The 10,875-nt window shown below is 35.1% G+C and overlaps 1 pseudogene; it reads left to right on the top strand.

The window, feature by feature from the left end:
* Positions 1-1,085: 1,085 nt before the first annotated feature.
* Positions 1,086-1,235, top strand: LOC118678008 (annotated as a pseudogene).
* The last annotated feature ends 9,640 nt before the right edge of the window (positions 1,236-10,875 follow it).

Genomic DNA, 10,875 nt, shown 5'->3' with positions numbered 1-10,875 from the left:
AAAATTTGAAAAGCATAATGGATAGAGAATGCAAATTGAGATTCTAACTTGAGGGGAATTTATAAAGTTTAATAACTATGATTCAACTGTAGCAAATGTAATTTAATAATATTTTAAGTTCAATAACAGAGTGGCTTCTCTGTAAGTCACAAAGTTGGCATAATTAAAATAGCTGATAATAAGCCCAAGCTGTCATGAATCTCATCACTAGTATATATAAATGCTCTTCATTTAATATTTTTGCATGATGTGATGGAATCTGTCCCTTATACTTTTATCTGGTGATATGATACTACCTCTGAACTCTCATGGGTTCTAGAATATGAAAATTGACTTGTATAATGTTGTTCACAGGTATCCTCCAAGCCTGTTTTAATATAAAACATACCCAACTTCACTTTTTAAAATCTTCAACCAAATTTGCAAAAAATAAGGAGATGCTTTTAAAGTGTGGAACTCTCAGGAAATGATATAGACCCGTATGGGACTTAGAGTAGTATCAGGAAAGTAAGAGCCAGGAGTTGGAGAGAAAAGCACCTGAATATAAGAGATAAATACAATAAAAGGCATGACAGATGCCAAAAACAAACTTTTCCCATTTTCAAATTTTGCTTAAGAATCATCTTGTACCCAGAAATATCATTCATTGACCACAATGTTCAGCCTACTGCCTGTTATGATTTCTAATCTTATTTTTCTACTTAATCAATTTAATAGGACTTGTGAGCTAACTTATAAATAGGCTTTTGTGGACTCGTTTGAGAATTCAATCACCATTTACTATGTTGCACATATAATAAATTGCAGTTCAGATTTTTAAAAAGGCATTTAGAATTTTTTTTTTTATTTAAAAGTCAAGGGACTAGGGAGAGGAAGGAATGAAGTTATGTTTAATGAGTATAGAGCTTTCTTTTTGCAAGCTGCAAAGAGTTCTGCAGACGGATGGTGGTGATGGTTGTACAACAATTTTAAAAAAGTTAATATCACTACATCATACACTTAAAAATGACTTAGATAATACATTTTATATTATGTGTTCTTATCACAATACAGTTTTTTTTTTAAAAAAAAAAAAGTCAGCAGCTATACTTACCAGGCAGGGGAGATAGATATAATGATCACGAAGGTTGTTTTCCAGGGAGAGGTTTACTTATTGCACTCCTGATATGCTGAGCCCTGCGATTTCCCCAAATATGGGAAACTGGACTACGTTATTAGACTGCATTCAAGCTCTCTCCTGAAGGGGTGGGGTGTCAGGGGCTAACTGTTTTATTATATCTCTATGACTAAAATAATTTGTAACTAATTAGATTAAAAGGAAAGTCCTGAAAGTTTACTTTATTTTACTATATCTGAAACTATAAATGTTACCAAAAGTATACTAGATATGAACTACAAAGAAAACAAACATGAAATTATAAAAAAAAATGATTATTATACATATTGTGGAGAATATACCAATCTGGCAACACCACTCTATGTTAACCAGAATTTCTTTTATTTGCATTGTTGTTCAAAATGAAAACACAATCTTCTTCACTCATTGGTTATACCCCAGAATAGTAAGTTTTATATCTAGTACTTATTTAATCTGCATTTTAATTAAACCATTAAATGTTATTTCAGTGCATTCAGAAATTAGTTGTGTCTTTTCTATCTCATTGTCATTTAAAGGTTTCAATCTAAAAATGTTAAAGAAAAGTCTTATAAGTGAACAATAAAAGCCAGAGTCTAGCATTTGCAGTTAATTTTTTCCTAAGGTTTTCCTTTTCCCCTATGGCTTAAAAAGTTATTTATTCAAGAATTAAACATTCCATTTCCAAAGGAGATTTTACAAATGAGTTTTCAGTGTTTTTATCAAAAATTATAATTTCTTTATAGCTCCTAGAAGACAAGGAACAATTAATGTCTCCATTACATAGAATACTGGAAGTGGATAGAAAAACTGAAATGTTTAAAGCAGCATCAGATGTTTAAGTTCACAGCATGTTGATTGCAGATAGAAAAGTTTGAAACCAGTACTGTTACCCTCTGGCTTTGGATCCTGGCCCATGCAATTAAAATTTTTCCCCAGAATGATTCGTCCTTCTTCCTGATGCCATGTTTGAGGAGGCTTTCTACTTTAAGTGGCCTGTCCCTCTTAAACATTTCAATAACAATCTATATATTTCCTCTCTGCTAATCAGCATATCCATTGTAATCATTTATTTATTTGTCCTTCCTTCTAAACTGTGAACAGGTGTTAATACTATACTCTTCTCTGTCCTAGTTTCAGGTTCTACCATATTGTTTAACATGCTGGTGGGGTTAATTATGATGTTAATTATTCTCTTTATGAGAATAAAGAAAAAACAAAAACAGTTACTGTGTTTAGCTTCTAAGTAAGCTTTTTATATTGTTTATAAAAATGTTTTTATTGATTTTTAGAGAGAGAGGAAGGAAGAGGGTTAGAGAGATAGAAACATCAATGAGAAACAACATAGATCAGCTGTCTCCTGTACCCTCCCTGCCCCCTTACTGGGGATTGAGCCTGAAACCTGGGCATGAGACCTGACCAGGAATCCAACCAGTGACCACTTGGTCCATAGGTCGATGGTCAATCGTTGAGCCACACGAGCCAGACAGTTTTTCACATTTATTAAATTCTGAAATCAAGCCTTTGATGTAGGTATTATTATTATCATCCTGTTTTATAGGTCAGGAAAATGAGGCACAGACAAGTTTAGGTGACTTGCATAAGTTTGCAGAGATAGTAAGTAGAAATGGTGCATAGCCATCATACTAAATTGAATAAACAGAATGAGAGCTAAAAGGCATCTCACACACAGATCCGTGGATGACAAAATTCTATAAGATTAAGGGGCATACAGAAAGGAAAACTATTCCTTGCCCCACCCCAAGGTTTATATTAAACAAATAAAATATTTTATTGATGAATGAAATTTAAAGGGATTTGGATTATCACCATACTACCAGAGAAATCAGTTTACATTCTGATTTCAATTTTTCTGAATTACTTAAAGACATTTTTATACAAAATGGGATCACACTCTGTATACATTGTAATAATCTGCTTTTGTCTCTTAACATTATATATGTCTTTCTATAGCAATAAGTAAATTTTCATCATTTTTAATATTGCAAAATAAAAAAAAAATAAATGCAGTGTTTTAGTGTCACTTATGTGTACATTCCAATAGGTCAGCATAGAAATGTGAAAACTTTGCTATTCTCAAAATTAAAGATGTTAGCCATGGCCCACCAGTATCTCAGTTGGTTAGAGCATCCTCCCATACACCAAAAGGTTGCAGGTTCAATCTCTAGTCAGGGTGCCTATGGGAGGCAACTGAGGACTAATTGATGTTTCTCTCTCACATCAATGTCTCTCTCTCTGTGTCTTTGTCTCTCTCTTTCTCCTTCTCTCTCTCTAAAAAAAAACCCCAAAACAAAACAAAACAAAACAAAAAAACAATAGAAGCATATCCTCAGGTAAGGATAAAAAAAAAGTAGAGATGTTAGGTGAAAGAGCAAAATCTGAGGTATGAAAATGCCACTGACAGGAAATTAGCAAGAGACAAGACAGAAGAAAGTTGAAGTCAATGATTGGCCCCCTAAAATCAAATAAGATATGGTTAGTCTGGTAGTGGATACCAAGGAGGGAGGTTCACAGAGTGCGGATATATCACCTTTATGTCTAGGTTTATAAGCATGCACTGATTAACTGGTTTTCCTGAAAATTCCTAATGGACAGAAAAAGAGTTAAACAGCTTTTAGAACATCCTTGAGAAAACTAGTAACTGGTTAATATAGTTGATTACCTAGAGCAGTAAAGGCAAAAACTGTGGTGCTTTATGTTTCTCAAAATGGTTGTGTTGACCTAGGAAAAGCCTACCAGGTCAAGGATGCTTAGCTACAACTGAAGATATGAGTAGCAAAAGAGATGATTACATTATTGACCAATTTTAAACAAATTCAGAGCGCATCTGTTTGTATATTTGTACATCTTGGGCTTTAATGGGCCAGGAGCTGGCATGTCTTAATAGGGTGTAAGAAGTAAAGATACTGAGAACACTCACAAAGTAATGCACATTTTCCTGTGACACCAAAGAAATGGCACTTAAACTGTACATAAAACATTTCTACAAGCAGATCTCTTTCCAAGAAAATAAAAAGATATGCTTAATCTGTAGGAAAATAAAACTTCCTGGGGTTAGGTCTCAGACAATTGGGTTTAAAGTTTCATTCTTTTACAATTGTGGTATTTTTTTTAATGAGGCACATGAAATCCTTCCATTTACCCCATTTGCCACCTTAAAACCTTATTTTAATGCCCACGTGTCCTTAATAAGAATTTTAGAAAAAGACATTCCTTTATTTTCATGAAATTCAGCCATGTAAAGCAGCTCAAGCCCCATGAAGAAGAGAATTCCTGGATCACTAAGTAAGAAAGTAATGAAAGCACAGATGGTTATCACTCAAGCCCTGTGGTAGGAAGTAGCCAAGGTCTTAAGTTTCCTAAATTTAAGAGCCACCTGATTTGGATGACATCCTTTTGAAGATCTGTGATGGAAATGAAAGAAATGAGGTCTTATTCTGCATATATTTCATAATCTTCCTCTTTTGTTAACATTCAACACTACACTCCTGACTCTTATTACACCCAGGAGATAAGAAGAGAGCCACCACAAAGGTGAACAGCTCTTCACCTACAGTCCATCAAATACACTATTCTCATTTCTAAGGGTTGAATCCTTTCACTTACACACTAGTCCCTACCCTCTCTTCTCATCCTTCCTAACTTTGCTCCCATGATAGTCCCTCTTATCTCCCCATTATCCTCTTTCTCCCTAGACTAGAGGGTCACTCCTATTTTTATGAGAGGAAGTGCCCTCCCTATACTCTAGAGAGTGTGGGCTCTGGAAATAGAGCGCTGGGACGGGAATTCTGGTTCCACCGTGTAGTAGCTGCATGGCATGAGCTCATTACTAACCCTTGAGTGAGTCAATTTCATATGTAAAATGAAAGGCTCTTTAAAAATATTATTTTTATTTATTTATTTATTTTTTAGAGAGAGAGAAAGGTAAAGGGAGAGAGAGAGAGAAACATCAATGTGAGAGCAAAGTTGATGGGCTGCCTCCTACACGCCCCCCTACCGGGGATCAGGGATGGAGCCCACAACTTGGGCATGCACCCTGACTGGAATCAAACTAGCAACCTTCCAGTGCAAAGGATGGCACCAACCTTCTGAGCCATACTGGCCAAGGCAAAATGAAAGGTTCTTATAAAAACTGAGAATTAAATAAATTGATACTTGTAGAACACTGTTTCTGAAACATGGTAGACTATATATGTGTGAGTTGTTTTTATTATTCACATAGAAACATATTTCAATATTTTCCATATTTAAAAATTTCTCTTTAGCTACTAGGTCACCTTCCATCTATAGCCCCATTTCACCCATCTTCCTTCTAGAGAGCTCTTCAAAATAGCCTTTTCTCATACCTCTACTTCCTCACCTCCCACTCTTTTTCTCAAGTCCCCTCCCCTACATGGCCCTACTGAATCAACTCCAAATTAATGTCACTGGTGGCCTTCATATTGCTAGAGTGAGATCTAGTCCAGCAAAAGCAGAACTCAGAGTCTGATATAGATGATGACCACACAAAACTTGCACAAGTCTTGGGAAGCATATTAGATTACCGAAGATGTAAGATAAAATTGAGCTAGGTTTACCTTACTAAAAAGAATAGTGTTAAATAAAATGCAACCTCTCACTGTGCTTGGAATCACTGACCCTCTAAAATTTAGGTTATGTCACCAAATTTGGTTAGTGTAATGAAACTCTTTGTCCATTAGCAAGTTCTCTCAAGATTTCATAGCATTCTTTTTAGATTTATTTGGACCCTATCCCAAGATCAGCAGATATTCAAATGTATTCATGATCTTTAAGTATGGACAAGTTATTTTCTAGGAGACACAATATCTTTTTCAAATAAATGCATAAAACTAGAACTGCATACCAGGATGTGTTGCCTAACCCCAAATATAAATTATAATTGAGAATCCACTCTGAACTAGACAGACCCTCAGGTATAAAGAAAACATTGTGAACTGAGGGGATTTGTAAATTTATTGCATTGGCACTTGATCATTATGACCCTAAATTTACCTTGAAGAGAGCCAGATAAAAGAATATCCCTTATGGTATCTGATTGTATATCAATTGCTTTTCATTTTCTTGTAAAAGTTCAGAGAGTTATCCAGAATTCACTTCACATCACTGTGCACAAATATGTTAATACTCTGCATAATTATTTAGCCTCATTTGTAATGAATGGGCATATATAACAATAATATATTAGATATTCTGAGTAAAAGACTTAAAATCAATATAAATTTGATTTTATTCTGATAATAGAATCAAGTCCAGTAATTCTTATTACATAATATTCTCATTTAGATACTTACGTTATTATTTACTAGCAGAGTGATAAGTACAAAGAGCACTTGAATACAAGATTTGTTTTTAGGTGAGATCATTATCTCCTGTAAAAGTATTAACCTGTAAAGACAATGATTAGACATTGTATACACATTTATGTATTAAATGAAGCCCAATATTTCTGAACATGTATGCTTATAATGTATCTTTTACTTAAGAAATCTGCAAATTACAGTACATTGCTATTGAAGATATATATCTGATATGATCACTGTTATAACCAGTTTATTCTGAATACTGGCAAAAATATGGAATTAATATATATGAGTTATTGCCTATAGTTAAGTTATAAAGAATGTTAGGTACACTATAAAATATTATGTACTTAGTGATAGCCTTTAATAAAGTGAGTTTTATTGCTAAGATTTATTCACTCTATTCAGCCTGAATAGTCATTCAGCACAAACTTTAAAAGCTTTCAAAACATCTAGTACCAGTATATTTTTACTATAAGTAACAAAGTGATCATATGAAAGACTTAACAGTTGGATTTCAGGAAACTTATCAATCTCAGGCTAATTTTTAATAGTCTAATCAGAGCCATGGGTCAAGTCTATGACCTGGTGAGTGAAGATGGAATTATTTTCTGAAGTGTTTATCATGCCAGGTATGGTTAATCCTGGAATAGATTATGGGGCAAGAATTCAAACTGACAGAGAGGAGGAACTTTTCATAGGGTTTGGAGCTAAAGGGGCATGGACTCTATTAGTCAGGGTTTTCCAGAGAAACAAAGCCAACAGTACATAGATGGGTGGATTGGTGGATGGATGGATAGATGGATGGATAGATGATAGATTGATGTTTCTTGAAATCCAACTGTTAAGTGTTTCATGATGATAGATAGATATAAGTAGGTAGGTAGATAGATAGATAGATAGATAGATAGATAGATAGATAGATAGATAGATGATAGATAGATAGATAGATAGATAGATAGATAGATGATAGATAGATAGATAGATAAAGAGAATGGTAATCATGCAGTTATGGAGGCTGAGACATCCCATGATTTTCCCTCTGCAAGCTGGAGAACAAGAATGGCTGGTAGTATAATTTAATCTGAGTCCAAAGGCCTGAGAACCAGGGGAGCCAATAAGTGTAGCATGCAGTATGAGGCTGCAGGCCAGAGAAGGAGGGGAGGCGGGACCACTGGTGTAAGTCTTAGCATCCTAAGACCCAAGAACAAGTGCTCTGATGTGAGCTCAACAAGAGTGTGAGAAATTCCACCCTTCCTCTACCTTTGTGTTGTATCTGTCCCTAGACGGATTGGATGATGCTCTGCCCACATTGGTGAGGGCAGATCTTCTTTACTCAGTCTGTTGATTCTGATATAATTTTTTTTCTAGAAACTTTCTCACAGACACATCCAGAAATAAAGTTTTACCAGCTATCTGAGCCCAGTTAAGCTGACACATGAAGTTAACCATCACAGACTCCAAAGAGTGGAAAGGCCTAGAATGATTCCTTGTGCAACATAACATTCTATTGGCCATGAGGAGGCAGTGTGGAAATGAGTGGAGGCAGTGAGCTTTTACTCTTTGCCAGCCCCAGGTCAGCCATGAGGTGGCCATTGGCAGTCATGTTACAGAAGACTAGAGAAAAACCAAGCAATGCTTAGAGAAATGGAGTTAACAGCTTTATTACATCTGCGGACTCAGAGGAGGTTGCCTCTCAAATTCTGAGCAAGCCAATATGGTGAAGGCTCCTCTTATATCCCCTTTTGGTATCTTTGTCCCCCAAATATGGATTATACTTCTGGACCTTCCACGGGCTTTGTAAAAAGCCCCAGGTGTTTGGAGTCTGGAGACCATATTTAAGGGCCTGGCCTGGCACCAGGGCTGATAACCCCCCTCCGGGGGCTGTGTCATGGTTTATGGCAACTGTAAAAATGTGAGCATTTAGGTAACAGGTCTTGCAAGACCAGTTTGTGGAGAAAGAGGCAATGACTTAATTATAGGTTATCAAGAATGTACACTGGGCTTGCTGGCACAGATTCAGATTGCTAGCTTCCCCCCTCCCCCCAAATATCAGGGTTACATTGGAATTAGCCTTTTAGCCTTCTCAGTCACAACAGGACAGTGCAGGCCCTGACTTTTAGAGCAGCCAATATCTAGGCCAGCAGGTAGGTAAGTGTAGTCAAGACTGACCTTTGGAACCCATCTGACACCAGAACAAGGCAGAAGTGGCATCAGTAGTGCAGATAACTGCCAGCAGAACTCATAATCCACAAGTGTCTTCAGCAACAAGCACAGCAGACTGGTGGACAGAAAGAGGCCCAAGTCAAAGAATATGACAATCTTTTTCATGTGGTGTCATGTAAAGCAGTACATTGGGAAAATTTTCAGAAATACATGAAGAAGCTTCTCTGTATACTAATTTCTGGCAAGGAAGTGATGGGATTTTGTGCCATTATCATGTGAGAAAATAGAGTATAACTTTATTTGTATTCATAGGCTAGGGAGAACAAAAATAGGTGCAATATACAGAGAAATAATTAAGGTACTGCTACTTGGGGTGTTGGTAGTTTTTCTACAGTCTGAGCTAACACTTTGAAACATATTTTGTAAGAATTAGAAAGATGAGCATCTCATTTTTAGTTTCCAATTGGAAATGGAAAACTTAAAAATATGGTGCCAAAGTAAAGTTTCTAGAAAATCAATTGAACCAAAATTAAATCTAAGGGAAAAAACAATGATCATAAAACTGATTTTTATTGTCAAGATTTACCAATTTATATTTATCAGGACATTCAACTTCTGATGGAAAAAGTTTCTGTGACTTTTAGTTCTAATATGATTTTCTTATTTTAGAGCTAAAATAACATTTTTCCTGTTTGGTTCCTGTTCTTCAAATCATAGTCCCTCAAATAGTTCATGTTTTGATTTAAAAGATAATTTCCAGCATTTTTTTAAGTATCCTACTTTACAATGTGATCTCTCATAATAATTTTATTCATCTTTTAATGCCTCTGTGATACAATTACTCTGTGATTATTTCATTGCTATTATCATTATTACTAGAACATTTTTACATATAAAAAGTGTCAAAGAAATTAAGATTTTCCCCAAGATTATGGAAGTACTGCTACTTAGAGACTAATTACTCACATCATAAAACTATTATTTGTTTTTACAAAAGCCTTCAGAATGTTATTTTTACATATAGGGAGCCTTCCCCTAATATCTTAAAATTGCCAAATGTTTACTACAGGCCATATTTTGGAATATATATTGTTTAAATTAAGTGAAGGCACATATTTTCATAATTCTTTCCATTGAAAAATGTCTTTTAAGTAGTGGGACTCTATTTAACTATAAATATTTAGAAAAGAAACATGGATATGCCATGTGAGCTTTATCTGCCTGATTGTACATAACAGAGAAATTTTCATCAAAGTTGGTAAAGTTTTACTGTTGAAATTGCAAAGAATTAAAAGATTCCATTAAAGCTAGACCTCTGCTTACAAAGCAAAATGGAAAACTGAAGCAAAAGAGAACATATCAAACTCTAAACTCTATTTGAAATAGACTCAAAATTGTGATCAAAGGAATTTTTAAATCTTTTGAGATATATATATATATATATATATATACACACACACACATACATTCATTCAACAGATGCATATTGAGTATTAACAATATACTAAACATTGAACCAGGTAAAAATATATTATTGGGGAAAACAGATAGAAATATTTTTTAAAAAAGCATGTGTGATATAGTATGCAGAAATGATCATGTTGGTGAAGGAAAAGAAAGCAGTGAAAAAAGATATAAAATAATGAGGGGGTGGGGGAGTGGATGCTATTTGGTATAGTTTGAACCAGGCAGGGCCTTTGCTAAAGAAGTGATACTAGAAAAGTGAAGACATCGTGATTTTAAAAAAACACACAAATGCATGTTTGATAGCCATGAAAAAGAAATTTGCCACAGCATGTTTGGATCTAGGAGGTTTTATGCTCAGTATTTCACTTATTTCAAGTCAAGAGAAAGACAAATATCATATGGTTTCATTTATATGTACATTTTAAAGAAAATATAAACAAACAAACAAAAACTAAACACTCATAGACACAAAGACCAGACTGGTGATTGTCAGAGAGGGTGGTTTGCGGAACTGGGTAGAAGAGATGAAGGGATTGAGAAATACAAATATCTAGTTACAGAATAATTGCAGGGTAAAAAGTACAGTATGGAATAAAGTCAATAATCCTATCTAATAAAGAGGAAATATGCAAATTGCTCATCACTCTGCCACAAAGATGGTGGCGCCCACAGCAGAGGCAGGGGTTTCCGTAACAAAAGATGGCTGTGCCCACAGCGGAGGTGGGGTTTCCGTAACACAAGATGGCTGCACCCACAGCAGAGGCC

Source organism: Myotis myotis, unplaced genomic scaffold (assembly GCF_014108235.1).
Source record: "Myotis myotis isolate mMyoMyo1 unplaced genomic scaffold, mMyoMyo1.p scaffold_m19_p_2, whole genome shotgun sequence".
In the NCBI taxonomy this organism is placed as follows: Eukaryota; Metazoa; Chordata; class Mammalia; order Chiroptera; family Vespertilionidae; genus Myotis; species Myotis myotis.
Note: the sequence above shows the minus strand (reverse complement) of the source record. Positions and strands in the feature narration are given on the sequence as shown.